At 34.6% G+C, this 24178-nt stretch overlaps 2 protein-coding genes across 3 annotated transcripts in view; one reads left to right on the top strand and one right to left on the bottom strand.

Annotated features, from left to right (window-relative positions):
• LOC145960403 (netrin-1) overlaps positions 1-24178 on the top strand; it is a 183066-nt gene that overhangs the window by 111927 nt on the left and 46961 nt on the right. The gene's annotated exons all lie outside the window — the stretch shown is intronic.
• LOC145960404 (uncharacterized) overlaps positions 1-24178 on the bottom strand; it is a 162047-nt gene that overhangs the window by 89975 nt on the left and 47894 nt on the right. For both annotated transcript variants that reach the window (XR_014435347.1, XR_014435346.1), the window contains one exon: positions 3713-3813. The gene's annotated coding sequence lies outside the window, so the exon portion shown is untranslated. The remainder of the gene's footprint in view (positions 1-3712; positions 3814-24178) is intronic.

A 24178-nucleotide genomic window follows, 5' to 3' on the forward strand; every position in this document is an offset into this window, starting at 1 on the left:
TATGTAGTTTTATGTAATTCTCTATATATTGCTATGCTAATCTTATGCTAATTGAAAATCAACCATTTCGATGTTGAACATTCATTAACTAGCATGCGTTGATTCACAGGCATTCTATGAATAATCATGAAAATGTCGTATTTATATAATAGATGTAAGATTATCTATGCTATGCACACTTTACTGAATATAATTGAATAAAATCGAGAAAGGGACGACATCATTTACATAAGAGCGTTAGTTCACGAGCTCTATATAGGTTATAACAAATTATATTCGTTGAGCGAGCGGTTAAAAGGTTAAAATTAAAATATCAACATTTTTATTCCTTTAAAAATTGCGTACCTAATGATATATTATAATATTTATAATTTCAAATAATCAACGAAATAGAAAAAAACACGCCATTTTAATGAGTATCGGATATCGGAGAATTGGATATCGATAAAGTACAAAAGTACAGTTTACATTACAGCCGAGCTTTAATTTCGCAAGGGGAATCGAAGATGCAAAAACGTTTAACCGATCGCTTGAAATTGCGTCACGGGCGATAAGGGGAGAGTTAATGATGATAGCGGACGGGGGTAGCTCGGGGAGGGAGGAGGGAAGAGCAGGGGTGAAAAAAGTCGAAAAGGGGATGCGAGCGAATTTCCCGCTATGTGTTTTTGTACACCTGCGGTTCGGCATTACTTCAATGAAGGAGCATTTGTGCAATGACGGTTAACGACCACGTTATCTCGAGATCGCCAATTTGTGATCGTACGCCACGGTATTTGAGTAACGAGGAGCCTGAGCGACACGCGGCGTGAAAGACTATATCGCACAGAGAGAAATGTCGTTCCCGATAAATGTCAAGCATAAACGCGACGGCCTTAGGCAAACCGTCTCCTATCTTCTCGCTTGCGTCATTTCGCGCTCTCCTCATCGTCCAACCTTTGCGCATCGCGGAGTCGCTTGTCAGAAATTTATTCGCACGTGCATAATTGCGGACTCGCCGCGATTAAGCTAATCCGCGAGCAGGAACGTCGCCGGTTAATTTTCCAAACGAGTCGTCGTCGAAAATCTCGCGATCGACGTGACACAATCGATTCGTGATATGTTCCCAGATAGAAATCCGTTTACTTTCACATTCAAAGTGACGTGTGCAGAAATAATATTTCGCGATAAATCTCACGTAGTGTCATGTGATTTGATTTTATCGACGAGGAACACGTGTGCGATTAAAATATGATTTGGCAATAAATTGCAAACATAGCGCGAGCCGACTTTTATTTTGCATTAATGTCGCGAATAATCGTGGAACGCAAGAATTATAGTCATTGTCGCCGTTCTTAGCCCAGCATGTTAATTGAACATTTTCTCCACGATATTGGCATTTTTTTACGTGGATTTTTTACGAGCGGGATAAAATAAATTCTCATCCTTCAATTCGCGCATCTTTATCTTTATTTCACAGCAGCGCGAGAAGAGATCGCGTTCTCCATCCGCGGGAACTCATGTTGCTTCGAAATATGTTTCTTGCGCGAAAGAACTGGTCGGTTGGGAAGCTCCGATCGGTATATCCGTCGAGAATTATCACGAACAATTCGCCCCGAGGCAACTTTGCACAAATACGCACTCTCGCGCTTGACTGCTTACGCTTACGCTATCAAGTCGGCCGGAAACGCGCAGGTTAAAACCGGGATACGTTCGCAAATCCAAATTGCACGCACGTGTTCGCATAATGAGATGTGTGCATATACACCGGAGAAAATTTATCGTTAATTTGCACGAGTGTCTTGAAATCCCGCGACTCGCTCGTGGCCGAGGCGAAATTCGCTAATGCAGTTTGCCGATATATCGGATGAGAATCTTGTTATACCGGCGGCATTAATTGATACTACGAGTCATTGGTAAGGCTTTGTACGCGATACGGTTGAATTAAATATTAAAGAAAGATAATATCTCACGATAATTAAGCATTCTGCGAAAATGATTATGTAAAATATCATGGATTTTCTAACACACATGCAACATTTGTATGAGCTCTGATATCTAATAATTACTTTTCATAAAGTATATTTTGTCATTGATATTATATGTTATATAATGAATTACACAGCATATTATATTATCTTTCTTTAATCTATCAACTTGAAAGGCTTTAGAATTAAGATAATACTGCTTATTAAATCTTTAGAATTTAATTTCAATCATGTAACGCGAACTCCATAAGAGAGAGCTCTAGCTAATTTATATTTGACATTCATCTACTTCCCTACGTTGTAGAGCAAATAAGCTTGTGTCATTTTAACATGAAATACAAATTATGATTATAATTATTTTATAAACAAGGAAAAAATGTAATTACTCGCACACGTCGAGTCAACATATCAAATTTGTCTGTAAATTCAATAGGACATAGGAATTATACATGGGAATACGCGGTTCATCCGAAATATTACTCCGCAACATCACATGTAGAAGACTCGTACAACACGGTCCTGCATTTAGGCATAACGAGGAGCGGTGTATACAATGTACACAATATACGCGGAATACTCTCTCTCGCTCGCGTATGCGTGTGTGCGAAAAGCATAATGTGTCGGTATCGCGCAGCCACACAGCAGCCAGAGGGTTCTCCTCACGCAAGCCTGTTTACATAAGTCCGACCTGGGCTCGTCTTCGTCGTCGTTCTCTGCACATCGCGGCCACAGGTGGGCATCCCATTCGCGCGTTTCACGCATCGTGCTCCGTATAACGAAGAGCGAAGAACCGGAGAACCTGTTCCCGCCCTTCTCTTCTCCCCTTCAGGGTCCACCCGGTACGCGTGTGTATCGCGGGGGTCATCTGCACCGCTCTCGACGACGGAGGACACTCGAAAAGCCAAGAGAGGAGAGGTATTTTGCCAACAACGACGCTCTAGCGAGAGAGAATGCAGACAGAGGACAGAGCAGGTATGCGCGATACAGCGCTGAATTATCCGCGCTCGGGCTCTGATGGGGCTGATAATGAGACGTTGCGCGAGAGCTTGCATGGGTAAAGTTCAATGCTCTTTGTCATGTCGATACGATCGAGTCACTATTCTCTTTTTGAGCAACAGGAGAATTAATCCGAATAGAAATTTTGTTGCTATTTTCAACCTCAATTTATCAATTTTTCATATTTATTCTAAAAAGTTTTGAAATTTTAATATATACAGAAATATATATATGTAATTGTTTTGCACCTCAAATAAGAAACGAACAGTTTCCCACTTAAAAAGTTAAAAAAGAAGCTTTCGACAAAAAAATTACAGATTAAATATAACAGTTTCAAAAAAGGGTATTTAAAGTATAAAAATAGATGTTAAATCGAAAATTGTGATCCAAAATAGGAGAAAAATTTCAATTCGGAAAAATATACTTAAAAAAAGATTCAATAACTCAAAATTCGCAATTTGTCCGGATAACGATTTTATCACAATTATTATGAGATATTTACGAATTTCTAATCTTTGGAGAAGAAAAAAGCTGAATGAAAAGCTGATGAAACAGGGCGCCATCACAACTTTGACGTTTTGGCTTTGGCTTTTTAAAAGGCGTGTTTAACGAGAAACGAATTACTACGGAAATTCGAGGACTCTCAAACTGACCGTTGTCTGGATGTTTATCAGCTTGTCATATATGGGCGACGATGATGTCCCCGGTAAACCGAAAGTTTTGTATAAGGTAGAGTAAATAGAAAGACTTACCTTATGTAACACACGCAGCTAACTGCTCGAAGACCCTCACGTGGGACGGCTCTGCTCGAGTATATTTACATCCTTGCCAAGGAATCTCAACGAGGGTGGATCTGAAATTATAAGAAAGTACGTCATTAGTGAAATCCTTGCGTAAAAAGAACTTCAACGAGGGTAGATTTGATATAAGAAAGTGTATCATTAGTGAAACCGAGGGGTGAAAAATAGGACTAAAAAAATTTATTATTATCTAAAAAAATTAATTTCACAGAATTTATTAGAATTTGATAGCACAATCTATGATCGTTGCATTTAATAGGTGTATAATTTTAACTTATTCGATACCATTTCACACACATCTTAAAGATTTCTTTTTTATAGGTGAACAGAACTATTACGAGAAAAAATCTTTAATGGCTCGTGAAAAATTCTGCACTTAAAGTTACAATTTTTTTGCACCAAACAAAATCGAAATATTGGGACAATTATAAAACGGATTATATCGTTTTTCTTATGCGTCTCATAGAAAGTCGTTCTATTTCAAATTTTTTTTCCACAAAGCTGAGAAAACAAGATCGAAGTTTCAAAGTACACTTACACGTCCAAGACATACGCAAAAACAACGGAAAATACGTGGTGAATTCACGCGTTTTATATCACGAGTTTTAGATAGGTTTCGTTCGCGCGAGGGTGAAAAGTTCGAAATACTATCCCAGCAGTTTATCCCCGTCAGACGTTTCGCAAGGATTTGTGAGTTGACTTTGTCTTATCGAAGATAGCAGACGCGAAACTTTTACGAAACACCTTCTCTTTCGTAGTTAACGGTGATCATGATATCGCAATCTTTTTTTTACGGACAGTATTTGCATTTCTCAATCCACTGCACTCAATTTACGCAGATTAAAACTGTTGTTGAACGATTCTAAAATCTGAAACTCAAAGTTAAGTCTATTAAATATATCGTGTATCAGAAATAATAGTAATATTCATTATCAAATTCATGTTCTATTTTTCATGAAAAATCTATGATATCGTTTATAATAAATTGTAATATTTTTTCTTTCCTTTAGCTGTATCTCAAAACACGGCAAGTTTTTTCAAATCGCGCTTATTCTTTTATAGAATACTTTCATTTTCGATATAAGAACTTTCAGATTCAACGTAATCATAGTATGAAAAGCGTAAATTTAGCGAAGAATATTAAAGATATTTCCCGACTTAAAATATCCGATTTTGATGAAACTAGACAAATCGACGGGATACAACAAGCTGCCGTAGCGAACGAATCTCATTAATGTTACGAGCGCGTTCACGGCGTGGCATGGCTTTGAGATAGACCAGTCTCTAAGGACACGCGGTATTATGACCCGAAGCTTTGGTACATGCATGTATACGCATATACGTACGTGCATACACATATACGTGTACATTACGTGGCATTTAAACTAGACCAGAACACTCCCGTCGTCCATCTTTTACGAGCGCTTTATCTCGGTAGACTTCACGACCCGACACCACATTACGCGCACCACATCCAGAGTTTACAGCACCGTTCACATCGCCGCCACCGCCGTTTTACGAGGGTCTCCGCGTGTCCGATCATTCAGCTTCTATTCTACACCCTCGTCGCCGGTGGTCCATTTCGCCGGGATGTCGAGAAAATTCCGGTATTGTTCCGGAAGATTCGCTTCATTGCCGCGAAATCTCACTCGATCAGACACTCGAATCACGCGCGTTGTCTGGTGTCTTATATCGCACGAGATAAAGTCCTTTTAAGAGAGTTTATAAACCGTAACCATCAAGAAAGCAGGTGTCTACATATACAGTACCTAGAGTACGCCATATTCTCGATTCGCTCTACGCAGTGTCACACTGAAAAAATTGTATTCTCAACTTAAGAATATGCCACTTATCTTTAGAATATAGCGCCAAGAGGATCTCCTCTTGGCGCCTATTTTAGTATATATTCTAAAGATAAGTGGCATATTCTTAAGTTGAGAATACAATTTTTTCAGTGTAGTTTTGACTCAGGTCACCTTCATTCAAAAATTGGTAACTAACTGAATAAATAATGTTAAATTCTTCATTGTCGCCAGTAAATAAAATAAAAAACGTAAGTTAGATCGACCACACTGGCAAATTTATTGATTGGTAATATATCACAACGTTTCGACCAAGGTTTTGGTCCTTATCAAGTAAACTAAAAATTTAGGTACTCGTGTTAAAGAACATTTTAATAACATCAAAGTGCACGCAAGTAATCTTTCGGTCATTACTAAACATAAATTGGAATTTAATCATGATTTCGATTGGTCATTACCGGTTATTTTACATAATGAGAAGCATGTGAGAAAGAGAGGAATTGCTGAAATGTTTTGTTAAAAAGTTTGACAACACTATTAACTTACAGAAGGACACTGAGAATTTAAATAATATTTATGATAGATAATAAAGGTCGTTTAGTCTTTCTCAGTTAGTTGGATCGAGAGGTTGACATAATGCAATCCTAACACAGTGATTTCTTTCTCTCTCTTAATACAATAGCTAACTAAGATACTGTATGTATAAGATTTTTTCGCTTATTTTTTCTATCAATTTATTGTATGTTAATTACTTCTTATAATACTGTAAAAAATTTTTAGTTTACTTGATAAGGACCAAAAACTTGGTCGAAACTATGATATATTACCAATCAATAAATTTGCCAGTGTGGTCGATCTAACTTACGTTTTTTAACTGAATAAATTTCAGGCCCTTTTGCAATGTCAATACAGTCCCCATTTTTTAGATACCCATTAAGATCTCGAACCTCTAACAAGGAGCCAACAAACACTGTTTACGTCTGTGGAATCCATTGATACATTTTGTGAAATACTCGCTTTATCGAGAAAAATATAATCGCTAATATTATTCAATAAATTTTCTGATATGATTGTTATACGCGTGTTTAAATAGTTCCATATCTCGTACCAGATTAAGTCTTCTCTTTAAAGAAGCGAAATCAAATTTATAATATCAATGCTGATATTGATAGCCGTTTTTTTTTCTAACAATATTTCTTCAAGAAATCGATCCTATATATTTACGTTTGTTTAAATTTGTATTTAAATCTTTTTTTTCCATTATCTAAGCACACATTCACGCTTTTTCAATATTTTTGATATATATATATCATAATTCATTATAATCTATACACTATAGTTTTTATTGGAAGTATTTTCCATTCGTATTTAAAAGCAATACAAGTATCAATATCTTATGAACGATTATTGGAAATCTTTATTGCACATCGGGTTTGTCATAAAATATTTTATAAAATTGCAGCAAGAAATAAATATATTAAATATATAAATATAAATAAATATATTTTATTCTAGTTAAAAAATTAAACCTATCTTAGGCATTAAAAAAAATAATTTAAAATGTTTTTCTTGAAGTCACATTATGTAGAACTTAAACAAAATAACTTTTATTCGAAACATTTTTTATAATTACTATATATCTTATTATTATATTATTTAAAGAAATAACTGAGTGTATACATCGAAACCAAACATACTATAATTATTAAAATTAAGTACATGACCATCGAAAGGAACGAATCATCGCCGAATGCATCAATCTTTCTCACGTCTAAGATACACACTGTCACATATTCCAGACGCGTTCGCGTCAACTTTTGGTTCGACCTACGATACCGCGGCACGTACGACACCAAGGGATCGCGAAAAGAGCCTCTCCTCGCGTCGGCGGTTCAATCAACCTTGTGTACACGAAGGGATAACAATTTGCTGACGCGCACGTGTCGTCTAAGAAAGGAGGGGCCGGCGGGACGAAGAGGGAGGAGAACCGGTTTGAGTTATGAATGCGAATTTCTTTCACGAGCTGCCTGATTACGGGGGTGGAAGGAAAAAAAGCGGAGCGAATCGTGGAGCATAACGTCGACGGAGCTTTTCGTCGTGACGCGAATACATCAGGCGTGTTTCGAATGGGACTTGCGGCCTTTTCGCGGCGCGATAGAGATAAAGAAAGGTCTGATTATCGCAAAATAGTGAAAATGTATTTCATATTCCTTTAACTGAATACTCTGAAAGAATTTCCGTGAATAAAATCTAGAGATAAAATTCAGAGAAAACGTCGCGCCTATTTTCTGTCTTTATCTAATTTTACCTTATAGAAAAAAGACGAAAAATTTTATTTTAATTAATAATAAATGTTTGTGTTTGAAAGTTTTCGAGCTTTTAAGAGTACCAAAGCTATTTAAAACAATAAGTCTCGATTAAAATCGAATGTTATCGCAATTATGGTTAATAAAATATTATTAAAAATGTGAAATGGCAAAAGCTTTTAGAATTTCTGCAAATCATGAACAATTTGCAGATAATGATAAAATCCAAGTCAAAAAATTCCAAATACGAATTACAACTTTACAAAGAACGAGATGAGACATAATTTATTCTTCCTTTTGTAGCAAATTGATTCTATAATATATAATATAATATTAATTAGATGTAATAATATAATATTAATTAAAGATTCATCAAATAAAGAAAAACTTTATTTTTCGCAACCTGCTATAAATTATAGAATTTTTTAACCATTGAATCTTACTTGAAATTTTGAATAAAGTTAATATTCGCGTTTATCTTTATATTTTTAATATATGTAAAATATTTCTATAATTAAATTTTCTTCCTGAAAAATTTCACTAAGGAATATTGCCCTTAAAGAATATTTTTTCTCTTCACAAAAATCTATCCCTAATATTATTTTCAGCAGATCTAAAACATTCCATACATAGCTTGATAGCCTCATTCAATTCCAACAAATTCGTTCGCGAGTGTGCCCGCATTCCATGTGTCAAAGGGCGATAGATTATTTTTCCTCTCCCTATCAGTGAGTCACGCGTGCCGATATCGCCCGATCATTCATGAAGGTGGCCAGCGAATAACGGGTGATTCCATGGGGTCTCATGGTGATTGCTTTATTCAATAATAATATACGAAGGGCTATCACGGGAAATTTTCACAAAACTCGACTGCCAAATGAGCCGTGAATCCTCCAGGATATAGCGGGATATTCTGAACGCGCTATTGGAACGCGCGGCTTCATCGATCGGAAAAAAAGTTTATTCGGTGGATAATTCCATCCGTCAGTCTGAAGTGCAATTCCCGAGATGATAGGCAAAATAAGATAACCTTTCACCGATCCTTGCAAAGTTTAAGTGATTCGAGAGTAAATGCCTTTTTCGAGTCGGAAACATTATGGCAGCAAATTTCACATATTGACATTTCCTTTTTTTCCTTTTTTGACGCAGACAATCCGCGCGTCTCAGACATTCGGAATTATAATAGAATTAATTCGCCGTCTATCCGTAAATCGACTTTCAAGGGTGAGTTCTTAATGAAATGACGTTAAGAGGATTGCGCGTGCCGATTTAAATCAAGCTTTCCTTCCGTGAAAGATTGATGTCCTGGAATATTCTAACTTTGCTTGTGCCGAATTGATGTTACATTTCTTCGACATATATAAATTAATTTTATGTTATTTTTATAATTTAATATTTATGCAATTCTTAATATAAGAAAAATTATTTGCCATAAAGTTCATATAAAAAATATATTGATATGTAACGAATGTTTTCTATTTAAAGATTTTAATTTCAAAAATCCTAGTCATTTTTTTATATGCTAAATATAAATACATAAACGGAGCTTTATTTAATAAACACATATTTCTAAAAATCAAAATATTCACACAACTACATATATTTCAATTAAATTCGTACTTCGAGAGTCTACGCTCATTTGCGACGTATCGACATATATATATCTTATATCACTTCCTCTACGGAGATTAGAATCATGTCTAAAATCCGCGCGAAAATAGCGCGAGCGATAGTTGAACTCCAATAGACGAAAAAGAAGAACCACGGTGTTATCGCGAAACTTCTAGACGGTAAAGAGAAAGAATCCACGGAAATTTATATCATGGCGATGATAAGATCTCCCTGTTCTCCCCACGCGTTCCATTCGCGCGAACAATCTTCCGCTCCTAATTTCATCTCTAACACTCGTTCGCTCACTCGCTCGGTCTTTTCTTATCCTCGTCGGCGATAAATTCGAAACGAGTCACGTCCACAGACACACCGAAAGGTGGGAATAAACGCTTTGTGGCCGCCGCGCATCAAGAGCCACCGTGATGCGGCCAGCTTTGATCTCCGGAGGTGCGAGTGGAAAAAAAGCTTCGATTCACTTCCAGTGCTTTGACCCGCACACGTTCTCGATCCCGTCAATCTATCCGGCTCTCTCGATCAAAGACTCGCCAAGGAACCCTCGATTTTCTCTCTCTCCTCCCTCTCTCCCCTTTATTTGAGATAAAAAAGATGAGAAAGAGAGTACCGTCACGATGGAAGAACGGCACGTAAAGGGGAAGAAACACCAAGAACTTGGACACAAACGTATGGGTGGAACGAGACACGAGAGGGAAACCGTTCGGGCTTCGATGGATTGACTTTATCGTCCCGCCAACCGAGCTAGGGGAGGTTTACTCGAGGGAAATCAGGCTGATAATCCGATTAATAAATTGGCCGGCATCCATATGCCGCGCGTACGGATCTCGTCGTTCTCAATTTAATTGATCGCTTGCACGCGATTTACGGTTTAATGTTTGTTCCTTGTTTAATGAATTTACACGCTTCTCGATAATTCTTAACCTTAGATAATAAAATATGTTTAATTAACAATTTTTAAGATGTAGGTTGTGTGTACATGTTTTTTGTTTTTTTTTGTTTTTCCTAATATTTTTATAAAAGAAAGATATTTTCTAGAAAAAGTTATTTCTTTCAATATTATTTCTTTAAATATTACGTCACAAAATCTGACGTAAAGAGGAGAGTAAAGATTGCTATTTACAAAAAAATTGTGTTGAATTAAATACGCTTAAATACGTGCGTCCTTTCCTATAAAATTTAACAAATAAAATAAACACATATAGATACATTTATTAAAAGAGATAAACTGTGTTCAATTAAAACGGAATTTAAAAAAAAAACAATTAATAATACTTTACAAAATGTTTTTCTCTATATAATTACGCAGAAAAAGTTATAGTGCGTTTCTAAGCATGTATAACGCGCATATAAAATCTTTAATGCATTCATTTAACTCGATTAACGATTCAAACCTTTCTCTATTATTAACCTTGCATCATAGTATTAATAAACGTATCATACATTCTTCATTATCATTTTAATAGCGCGTTAGTCATTTCTCGACTTTAATTGAACATTTATACGCATTTAAAATTTTTCACCGAACACGATCTCTTTTCTTTTCATTATTTTCGTTATTTTCGTCACGTTGAACGTATCAGCGGGACACCCGTATCTGGGCCCAGATGCCCGTGATGCACGGCAGTTTGTCGAAACGGGAAGAGTGACGGGAACCTCCAAGACCGTGGAAGGACGTGGGCCGAAAATGACCATCAAACGGCCCATGAGCTACCCGCTGCGAGAAGAAACAAGTGGGCGAATTTCAACATGCAAATTCGGCCTCCGAATCCGCCTCGCATCCTCCCCGGGATCACGAACAAACACCGGATGATCGAGCTTTGATAAAGACCGGCTTATCATCCGCGAATGTCAACGGAAACGAAGGAAACGGGAATTTATTTATATAAATAGCACAAAAAAATGAGGTGGAATTTAACAGAATAAATTGGTGGATCGCTATAAAACGTCAATAAAATCAGCATAACATCGGCATAGCAAGAAAAATTTTATCGAATTTTATTTATTAAAATTTTATTTTTAATTTTATTAAAAAATTATCCCACGATACACATAATCTATTTAGTTTTTCTAATTAATTTGTAAATTCCATTGTATTTTATTCATAAAATTATAGTGTGTGTTATTTACTGTCAGACTTTCAACACGCATCATGTCAGCGCGTCAATTCAATCCTTCATTCCCCCGTCCAATTTTTCGTAAAACGAACGTTAAACGCAGATGAAAGCGTGTCACCAGGCTTATGGATTATCGATAGGTCGAATGATGACACTTTGCCATTTTTATAAATTTAAACAAAAATGACACATTGAGTTGAAATCCATTATAACGAAATTCACAGAAACAGCTGTGTGTTTCCTGGCATGATAATTGTAAAAAATGTATAAAATCTATTTTGACTAAAGTTACAATTTGTGGACAATTTTTTAAACAAAACCAAAATCCACTACAATATAATATTTCTACAACGAAACAAAATAAAATTGCTTTTAATAAATGCTTTTAATAAAATGCGTTTTTATGTAAAAATGTGTGTATTATTAAATATAACAAATATAATATTCTACTTTTTTTTCGAAAAGATGTTCTACTTGTTAATAGCTTTTAACAATAGCATTATGGTTCGCGGAGATTACATCGAGTAATTTTATAATGTGCTATGTTTCGAGTTGGCCAGCCGACCGGAAACGAATAATAAATTACAACGGTTAAACGGACGTCGTCGGAATAATTGCGTGGAAGCGGAACTCGGCTTATCTGCGAGGAAGAAACGAAATTGTTGTACGAACGCTCTTGAATCTTCACCATTTGTGTTTACTTTAATTTCCGCATCGCTCTCAATTTACATCGCTGTAATTCTGTGGTGTACAGAGATGTTTCTCCTCCAAAGTACCTCGCGCAAAATGTTGCAATTGTTCTCTTCTCGATGAGATGGTAGGATAATTTTTATGTTTTCGAATTCTATTTTTTTCGCGTAATTTTATTAAATGAAATTTCTCGTGTACCTTCCAGTAAAATGTAAATTGCGGTATTTTTATACTAGAAATAAAAAATATAAATATTAAAGAAAAATTAACTAAAAGATTAATTAAAAAATATATTTCCATATGTGCGAATTTTAAATCAAATTATTATTTTATTTTGATACCCCCGCTATTTAATTATATAATTTTAGACTCTCTTTATTAATTGAACTTTGATTGTTTTTCCTTGCTTATTTTTTTCTCTCTTATTCTCAGATATGTGTTAGTATGTTATCTCGCCATAGTCTCATCGTGATCCCATCTCAGGCAGAGTACAAAATGTAAATTCAGCGCATGCGTCGGCATTTTGTAATTACGATTCCCAGACAGCGCGCCGACCATGTAATCTGATACCCATTTTCGTTCCATTATAAAATTCTAATTAGTCGCGCGGGATTTATGCCACCTGTAAGAGGACGTCCGCTGTCCATAAAGATCCTTATCTGGCCACCCATCTCTGAATCTGCTTTAACTGACTACGAGATACGAACATCTAGAAGTCGAAATCACATGATGTCGCATCGCGGTAGAGCTTTCCGGAATAAGGAAGGAGTCTCGCGTTAATCGGATTATGTCTATCGAATTAAATCCAACAGTTATTTATATTAAGATTATTTTCTCGATAACTGTTTGTTTTTCGACTTGAAATTCTTTTGCTTGATAGTGATCGCTTGATTAAATCTGTTAATTTATGTGCGTTTTAACTCAGTTCTATTCATATATCAGTAATAAATAATAATAAGTAACCGGATTCTTTTTCAGTGAATAAATATTAAATAGTATAATTTATAATCAAAATTGGGAAGACTGTGTGAAGATCTTTAGAATTCTGAAATCAGATAATAAATTTTTACAAATTATATTAAAATTATGATAGCTAGATCTTCATCCAAAAGATAAAGCTTCAATTTATATGGGAAAGTACTTCTATTAAATGCTATTTTATTAATTAAATTTTAATCAAATCAAATTTTGTTTATCAATATTAAATATATATCTTTTTTGGATTTCTGATTGATATGTAGAGATCGAGAAAAAATAATGTTAAATATTTCGAGAACGAAAAAGTATTGCGATTACGATGCGATAATTGCTTTTAAATAAAAGACGCGCTTAACGAAGCAACATTTTATTTATTCTACACGCATCGAGAACAAATAGGGTGCAACGGGACAAGTAAAGAGGTGGAGAGGAAGCCTCGCAAGATCAGTTTGGCCCTTTCCAATAATCAGCTTAAAGCGCCTTAACAATTTCATGTAGGTATAGGAATATAAATATGTGTATATTTTTTCTTTTGTGACATTGGCTTGGTAAGTCAAATTTATGAATGCCTTTTCGAGATGCGCCTTCTTCTCTTCCTCTTTCTCTCTCGGTTTCCTTTGCCTTAACTCTTTAGACCGTGATAATCTGGATGTGGAGACGCACAATCGTCCTTTTCTCAAAAGGTCCAGTTATATAGTTTCTTCCTCCCACACACTTTTGCTTTTAGATAGACTTTTTCAAAAGTGCATTAGACTCATGATTTTCGAACGAGAAAAACATTTTACGAAACGTGAACTTTCTGAATCACGTAAACGTTTTATATGTATTTTATGTGCAATGGGATATTCCAGGGATTCAAATCAATATGATTTTGATGAGTTCAGATTTTTTGACAGATAGATACAAAAATATTTTTTTAATTAACAATAAAAAATAATTTTTCATCAAAAATTAATTTTTTTTGTCTTATTAATAATAAATATATATTATTTTCAAAAATAGTTTATTTTATAAAATTATCAGGATTAGTTCATAAAAAATCAAAATAGTCTCAAAAATTCAATTAATTAAAATTATACGAATATCAATTTAGCCTTCAATCAAAGATTAAAAATTATTGCGTTAAACTTATATTTTTGGAGAAGCGTTCTACAACGTATAAACTTTGCAAATTCCATGTTCCATCGCGTAACGATCTAACATATTTTCAATGCATGAATTTAATGAATCGTTGGTTCATGATTGTTTCGAAATATCCATTTTTCCGTAAATACTTTTATAAAAGAATATCCGAGCACGTTCCGAACACAAAGGTGGGCGTTCTTTGCGGATGTTCTGCCATTCAAAACACACCGTTTACCTTTCAATTGCATTTCGCGCTGCGCGATTCTCGAAAGAATACAATCGCGAGTCAAACGCGTATTTCCGCGATGGATTAATTGAGTAATTTGTTCTACGAAATAGACTTGGACTTTGTCGCGAAACATGGCAAATTGGCAATTACGGATGAAGAGAGGACGCAGGATATTGAACACTAGAAGGCACACAAATTTAAAATGATAAGAGATAAATGTGTTTCAATAAAGACATAATTAGATTTTTATAAAAGTAACGTTATGTTAATTAATTAACTGCGATATCATTTCTGTGCATGTGCTTCAATTAGCTTTAAGCTTTAAAATATTTAATAGAATAATAATAGAAGAAGAATTGCAAAAAAATTCTCTTTAAAGTCGTTTTTGTGGAATAAAAATTATATATAAATAAAACATTTAGAGTCTAATTGTAAGAAAAGAGATTTTAAAGTGATCCTGAACACATCAAACACACAGCGTAATGAGTTTCTCTTGCAGCCTTTTACCGAGATACGCTCTCGGTTTCGAATCGCAATCGTAATTACCCGCTTTTCAGCGTCCCTCTCGCATGAAAAATACGAGCGTGCATAAGCAAGTGGGCGAAAGAGGAGCGTGTCACGTTTCTTTCGACGGTTCTCCTCGCCCTTTGCGACTCTCGCGAGCGCCGGATCTGTCGACCACGACGAGCCGAATACTGAAGAGCGAAAAATTGTCAAAGACTATTCTTGAATTTTATTATGCAAAACGATTGTTAGGAATAAAACTGTTGATTGACGAAATAATCGGATTGCGAATATGATTTTCTCAGTGATTTGCATGTACCATGCAAATTGTTTTTATAGTTTGAGAAGAGATTCTTCAGTTTCTCTTATTTTTGTGATATGTATTTAGAAAAAATAAGGAATAAATTGTTATCATAAGTTTATGCACGATTTATGCTTCATAATTAATAATTTGTTACATATTTTGTCTACTATTATAGAAACTTAATTGTTAAAAGTTCAAATGTATAAATTATCTGGAGACAGTAAAATTAATTCCTCTGTTTTCATATTTTTCTTACATTCATTTTTTGTAGCATTCATCTATCCTTTTCTCCACGATTTTAACTTGTACAAGAATAAATTATAAAGCGAAAAAAAAACGACTTCGATATCGCTCTTATAGATATAGTCGATCTCGAAGAGCTATCGAAAGCAAGTTTGGAATTTCATTATGTAAAACGAGCTTTGGCAACGGCGTCCGCGATCGTTTATACGGATTGGATTTTAATCCGGAGACAGGAATATCGATTATTTCTTTTATAGCTTCGGCGTCGCGAAAAATCTACTTTGAACGCGCGTATAAAATAAGGAATTTCATAAATATCTATTCGCGACACACATCGCGTTATCGACGCGCTTCAACGAGACGTATAATTAATGCAAAAAATATTTAATTTCTACGCAACGGACGAGAGGAAAGAAGGGTAAAAATGGGAATGTTGAAAGCGAACTTTCCGAATGTCATTGACCTTGGTTCATTATTCAGTCTGAACGTCGCAAGTCAAAACACTTGCAGCTGAATTTCAAGATGCAAGACATTATCCTGCAAGAATGTATATCCATATACAATCGTTCACGCACCAATCGATTGATACAGCGATAACACGGTATCAAGAAAGACGAGGGACAACCGTTCAAGGTCTTCAAGATGTTCTTCGTTGAAAGCTGCGAGTGTCTGCCGCGATAAGAAGAATCCTCTCCAAAAGAGGAACGCGAGACGACCGTTCATGTTGCCATCGACGGATTTAATCTAAAGGAGATTATCGCTAACCGACGAGCGATCACGCCGCTCTTACGCGATTTAAGTTCGTAATGTAAAGCCGAGCTTCTCGCGACTTATCGACTAAATCGCCCAGACGGATATCTTGAAGGAAGCTGCATAAATCTGCGTTAGTAAATGCACCATGCGATAACATGCGAATAGGATGATGGGAAGAATAATCTTATAGAAAATCTTTATCAATTTTCACTTAGATTTATGAGAAAAACTTATGAAAATCGAAACTTATATTAGATACTTTAAAGATCGAAGAGCGAAAACGTATTTTTCCTCTAATTATTTTTTATTGTCTATTATATATATTTTCCCCCTTTTATTTTTTTCTAATTTAAATTTTATGTCACGCATGATTTTAAAATTTTTTAATTAACATATTAAACAATTGTAATATTTTATCATGGTGAATTTAAAAAAATAAATATATATTCCAATATGTCATTTCAGTATTTGCGAAAAGTTTTATATATCCAATATTCTTTTTCCTTAAAAAAATATTTAAGCAATGATGACTGTGAGAGATAAATTATATTTTCAAGAAATTTCTGAAGCAATATCCTTTAAAGCCATCTCAAAGAAGTTAATTTAGCAAAATAAATAAATATCCTTAAATATCTTTAATATTTGTTTTTATATATATTTCATTAAATTTCGTTATCTTTTTCTTCACATATATTTTTCCCATCCTATTTATATCGGATTTTTAATTATAGAAATTGTTTAGATTATCTTTTCTTGTTATCATTAAATATAGCGAAGCCAAGTTATTAGCGTTATCGTATTACTAAGAAAAATAAAAGAAAAAACGCCTAAGAATACGCTGCGCCTTGCACGAGAGAATCCTGGCATGGAAGACGAAGGTACCACAGAACTAAATCCATAGCCTTGATAGTGGAAGCACGACCGGACCATTTGCACTTCCGCGAAACGGATTAATCTTAAAGGCGCTGTCGAAGAGACCGGTTCACGCTTCCATGACATCAATGGCGTCAATGGAAGAAGATCCTGAGTCAAGCCGGAAACGCAAGACGTTACGACAGATGATGCGAAAGAGTGGTATTATGACAATAAATAATTTCTTGAAGTGCTACACGATTTAATGTCATATTTCTATTTCCTTTTTATTGTTAACATAAGAGCATTCTTCACCATATTTTATTTATTGGATAATGCAAGTTTTGATTATCTTTTCTAAACAAATATTATTAAACACATTTCAACATCATAATTATAATTGTAGATTGTATTTATTTTAATACTGCATATAATAAAAATATTAATAATTGGATAATTCCAAATAAATTTCAGAACTTTCATCTTTTAATAGGAAAAATCTTCAATTTGTAAACACAATAAATTATTTTAAAAATATTAATTTACATTTTTAAATTTATATTATTTTTTATAGCGACAGTTTAATTTTTTATCTTACATAAACTACATTCTACTGGAAAATTATAATCTTGAATAAATGTGATAAATTTATTAGTCGCCAATGATGTATGCTAATTTCTCGGTGCCAGATCTCATTTACTTATCAAGCATTGATACGTCAACGAAAATTTTACCGGTTAAAATAACATCACTATTAAATTTGCGGACAGAAATCGAGATAACGCTTCTAACATAATATTTCCCGGAACGTCGGTATGCTAATCGCGAGAGGAGGGAACGACGAACCGAGGAGCGGAATGACTTGAAGAGCTGGCGAGCGTGTTCGCGTCTCTCTGAGAAGCATCATTTTAGCGAACGGCTACATACCTGTGATCCGACCAGCTCTATCTCGCTGGCGAGAAAATTACATAGCAAAAAAACAGAAGCGAAGGAAAATACCGGAAGCTTTTCGATGCAAAAAGGGCGAAAGTTGTTACGTTATTCTTTAAATAAATTAAGAATGTTTATATGTCAATTAACGTCAAATAAAGATGTTCAACCGTTCTCGTAAAATTTACGAGATTTAAATTGCGATTACGTTAATGAAAGAAATTTTATGATTTATTAATATTTGTAAATTGTAAAAATAAATATTTTATCAGATTTTCTATAAAATTTTTTATAAAACAAATTGCTATGCAACTTAATCACTCTCTTAAATTGCATCAATGAAATGTCATTGATTGAAGCAGTGACAAGATTTCACTAAAGATTAATGAGTATTTTATTGATTTCAGTAAAAACACATTCCGTCTTCTCCATCTTGTTCCACTGATTACGACACTAAGATTTCACATAGTTATAATTAAATATAGTATTTCCAAGCTATAAATTTTAAATCTTTTTTTATTCTTTTTAAATTATTACTTTTGTGGAAAAAATTCCTACAATCATTAGCACTAATTCTTTCATACTGATTTACTTGTTATATTTAGAACTGAAATCATCAGTGATTAATTCACTGCTTTTCAATGATAATATAGCGATTTTACTCAAGAGAGTAAGAAAATAATTAATATTCAATAAATGTTTTCAAATGTTAGCTGTTACAAAAATTGTTGTAATGGGCGCGGTCTATCATCCACTCATAAAAAAGCAAAACTCTTAGAATACAACACGCATATTAAACATGATCTTAAATTCATACATAAAAAGATATTAATAGACGACAGGAAGTAACGTGAGACCAATGTTGACGTATAATAGGTACAACGGTAAGCGTCGACCGTATCAGACGACCATTGCCGTATGCGCTATTATCGTATGGTTCGTTATAACAACCATACAACCATTAGAGATCGCGGGCCGCGATTTCTCCGTTGCGGAACGGCCGCACCAGACCGAGACCGAGCTGTTAAAGTTAATAGTTTCCAAAATCGGTTCCCGCGCGTTACCATATGAGTAAAATGTAAAATGGCCGTGATTTACGAGCTACGCATGTATTTTCTTCTAGCACGTGGGTGTCTCTCTCGGAGTCATGTAGCTGACAATAAGTGATACGTCGATATGCTCGCTCATTTTACACGCGTAAATGTTGAATCACGGTGCTTTCGCGCATCGATCGTTCTCGGCTTCGGGAAAGTGTATCTGAATACGAGCCTGTCCTCGACTACTATGTGCGCGAAAAACGGGAACCGTTGGTGGCCTGATGGGTTCGCTGCACCGGTCGTAAACGAAATTAAAATGATGATATCGTTTCAAATTTCCCGATACCATCATGCCAGAGGTCAATTTTCGTTATTTGAACAAAGTATCGAAAATTCCGCGTTTTTCGTGGATTGTATTTAGAGTAAGTATTACAGAAGTTAATTTTGTATGTAATTCGACATTGAATCGAAAAAAAAAAATGATTTTTAAAAAGAGAGAGAACTTTAATTAGGATTATTATACTAGAATTATTATACTACATATAAAATAATAATTTCCGATAAATATTTGACAATAATATAAACCGTTAGTCGCAATATATATAAAATGTATTGACAACAAACAAGCCAAGGGCCTTATAGTGGCGTAATAACTAACGAGAAAACGGTTCAAGTTGACAAGCTCCTAAATAGACTGCTGTTAATCCTGGATTAAGTTTCGCGTGAAAATGGCGCAACCCGCTCTCAGCTTTTGTACCGTCAGCGCGATAATCCGACAATTCCTGTTTTGCCTGGTAATCGAGTAACGTAGCACTACTAAAATAGCGATGCTATTTAAAGATAAAGAAGACGTATTGTACACGAACATCATAGTTGTTTTCTTCTTCGCTTAATGGATTTTATCATGGGATCGAACGCGCCTCTTTCAACTTAGATGCCACCAATGAACGAAAGATAGAAGACAAAAGAACTGGTTTTTTTTAATTTGAAAAAGTGTGCCAAGAGATGGCAATTGAGATACAAGACAACATTTGCGTGCTAGTGAAGGGTCGCCGAGGGGAATCGTTATCCTTACGTTGCATTTAATAGAAGATCTACATGTTACGAAATATTTCACAGAGAACGAATGTTTTTTTAAATAATTCTTCTTCTTTTTGCAATTCTAATTTTTTTTACAAATATAACTTGACAAGTTGTTTTATTGTTGAAAAGTGAATTTTATTAAATATTTTTCTCATAAAAATTACAGGAAAGGTATAAATATTTTTTTTCACTTTTTCTTTAAAATTTAAATATCAGCTTTTAAAGAAAAAGTGAAAAAAATTATGCGTTAATTTTGTCCAGGAGTATAGATAAGAAATATATCTATAATTTTAAATACATTATGATTATTGAAGGATTAATGTATCACAGAATCTTTCATTATGTTAAATATTTATATTTACGATTCGATTATTTTAATGCGCGATCTCAATCTGAATTACATTTATATAATAGAAAAATAAATAAAGAGTCGCGAATGATTTGCCCCATTGTTTTCAAAAGTTTTAAAGTTCTAACCATACCTTTTCTCTCATATCCTGAAATAGCAACAAACCAAAAAAAGTTAATTTTCTTCGATAGACTTTTTCTAGCACGCCGCATAATAGCGTCGTAATTACAGTGATCCGATCGATTGCAATGATATCCGAGAATCCTAGGTCGAGTAATTCCGCATCGTCGTAACACGCGATCGTTAGTTTCGTTCCCGGCATCCGACGTTCTCTCTCTGTCGAGCGAGAGGAATTGCATAACGAATTTATGGGTAACGAAAGGGCCCTCGGTAACGAGGGAACAAACGACTCCTTGTCCACGGAGACAAGTCGCGGTACGAAACAACCGTTACAGCGATTTAGGTGTCGAAAGTCGAACGTCGTTTCCTCGACGACGGTCAGAGACAGCGGCAATTCATATCGGCCGGCGGCGGTGGTCGCAACACAAGAAATCCTTGAACCACGCGCCGCCGTGAGTCTGCCTCTAATCACTGTTTATGACGTTTCTAAATGCCGCGTGACCAATGAGACGTGTGTCGTGACCTCTCGCGCGACACACGTCCGTAGAATTACAATCTGCACCGTCGATCGAACTGGCTCGCGTACGTTCGCGCTTGATTTAAGGCATTCGTCGCGCAATCCGAGTTAAATGGTGCTAAATGATCCTGGCGGATAACGAGTAGATCAGTCTCGATTAAATTGTAAGGGGTCTTTAAAATTTTTACGACGAGCGACGCGTATCTCTTATAAATTTATGTAGGAAATTTTGAGCGTTATAAACAAGTTCATAAGCAAGCTCGAAAATTTTTCAGTCCTCGATCAGTTTAAACCAACGATAATCTACATCATAAAGTATGCGTAAGCTTGAATTGATTAATGCAATAAATTATAATATTATATATAATCATTCAATATATGTATTCGGAAAAATATGTAAGCATAAAATTATTTTTTTCTGTTATTATATAAAGTTTCTTCTGATATTTAATCGCAAAATAATGTACGACGTCATTGTGTGCGTGTGTGTGTGTGTGTGTGTGACATCAGCCATAAATAAGCATTATGCGACCAATTTATTCCGACATTAATCACATAAAGATACGCAAACCAGTTCAATAAAATTATTGAACGAGTATACTTTCATTGTGGACGTCGTGGATCCAAGTGCTTAGCGACTGATTCGTTCGAGAATTCGAACGAGCGGTGATTCCGACGATTCGACATCAATGTGCGAGCTGACGACAGTGTCGACGATTAAGAATTATGTGAATCGTGTCCCCCGTTAATATTCGGGCACCGCCCCGTGGAGCAGATGGTAATTTATGCCGGGAACGGAAATTTATAAGCGAAACGTCGCCTCGCGCACGATACAATTAGCTCTCGACGGGGGATGGTTTCGAAACAGGATAAAGTAAAAGAATCAACTTTGTTCCATAGCTACTCATCAGCTCCGAAGAACGCAAAGATGATCGTCTCGTTTAACTGATTCGCATAAATCGGCGAATTTCGGCGGGAGATATTTTAGTATCCCTCAATAGTGAGAATTATAATTATAATTTGATTTGAACTAATCAGATTTTTTTAATGTAAAAATGTATATATTTTAAACTCTCACCGATTATCGACAGCCAAAATAAAATAGATACAATGCAGTAATATTTGTATCATTTTAATTAAATTATTATTTCATGAGAGGAGAACTCTAAATTCCTCTCTCAGATGTTCGCACTTTTTACTTCGTCAAAATATTTACTTTTTAATCGTTATACATCGCGATATTTATTTTTGTTCGCGTTGCTTCTAATTTTGGCCTTTATGCGCAACATAAGGTTTCATTGCTCTCTGTATTATCAACGCGGCGCAATTTATGAGAGGGATATCCATGATACACATGGTACAACTGATTACACGCGGCTATCGTAAATCAGTCGAGTTATTATTTTACGATGAACGCAATTTTGTTGCGATCATTGGTAGTAAATTGTTACCGGCGACGCGCGACCCTCGAGAGACTCGGAATGTTAATGTTTGCATAATTATGATAACTTGCGCCGTGATTCTATGTTGTTTTTCATCCTCGCGAGTTATTTGCGTTTTATGATGATTGACGCATAAAAAACACATAACACAAACCGAGATTGAGAAGCTGTCATTACTGCAGTATTCATGCAACACCTGTTACCGTCAAAGAGTAATAGTAAATCAATTTTATTTATTACTTCCCCTTTGTTCTGCAATTTTCTGGATATTATCTACTATGCCTAAAGTATAATAACTACCACTTAATAACTAACACTTTCAGCGATCTCCAATTTTCATTTAATATAAATTGAAAGAAAAATTGACAGTTCTCATTGATGAAAAAAGTGTATCGAAGAAATAAATGAACGAGATAAATGTTGTTATTCAATTACGCAAAGTATATGATGTAAACTATAAACATGTAGACGTGCAAGTATTTATTATTCTCTTTTTATTTCCAATTTTTCTCATCAACGAATTCTCAAGAGAAATTTAAGCTTTCTCTGAGGCATGCCTTGATGACGATTCATTCGAGGCGCGCCTGATTGATTTCATAAATCTCTCGGAATGACCTACGAGGACCCCCTCCGTAAGGCATAGTCGCAAGGGGCCTTCTAATGCCTCGCGTTCGCGTCCCTTACGTAAGATTAGGCTGCATAAAATTAGGATAAGACTGGAATGCATTCATCTCGATGCTAAGCCTCCCTTTGTTGTACGATATATAACGCATTATGTGTGCAGGATGTTCCACTTCGATCAAATTAATTTTCAATATATGATAGGCTCTTTGACGATTTTGTTTTCCATACAGAAAATTTTAACGCATCATTTTATGTAATTTTTTAACATTGCAACATTTTTATATAAAAAGATTTCAAATTAAAAGAATTAATAATTTTATAAAATCAATTTTTAATATTCAATTTATAATATCAATTTATAAAATTAGATAGAAAAATAAAGTATTTTTTATCATTTATGTCTCTGAAATTTAATTCATGAAATATCTTTTATTTTCAATTATATATAATTCATATTTCAATTATATATAATTTACAATAATTAAAAAAATCTGTTATTTGAATCTAATCTGATAAGAAACATATCTAATTTTACTAACTATATATTTAACGCATTTTTTTAATTACACGTTTCTTGATACATTTTATTATTTGGCATAATATATAACTTTTCATTTAAATGAGGTATACTTTTAAATGTAAGTTGAATAATATACTTTGATCTTAAATGCTTAAACGTGATCCTATAAAAATTATCCTTTAAATTTCTGTAATTAATTATGATCTAAAATCTTGCTTATTTTTTTAATTTGCTAATAATTACGCGTTTACGACGCATTAGTATACTTCT

This window comes from Camponotus vicinus, unplaced genomic scaffold (assembly GCF_025532165.1).
Source record: "Camponotus vicinus isolate PSW18456_S1 unplaced genomic scaffold, iyCamVici1.0 SCAF_10, whole genome shotgun sequence".
Taxonomy (NCBI): domain Eukaryota; kingdom Metazoa; phylum Arthropoda; class Insecta; order Hymenoptera; family Formicidae; genus Camponotus; species Camponotus vicinus.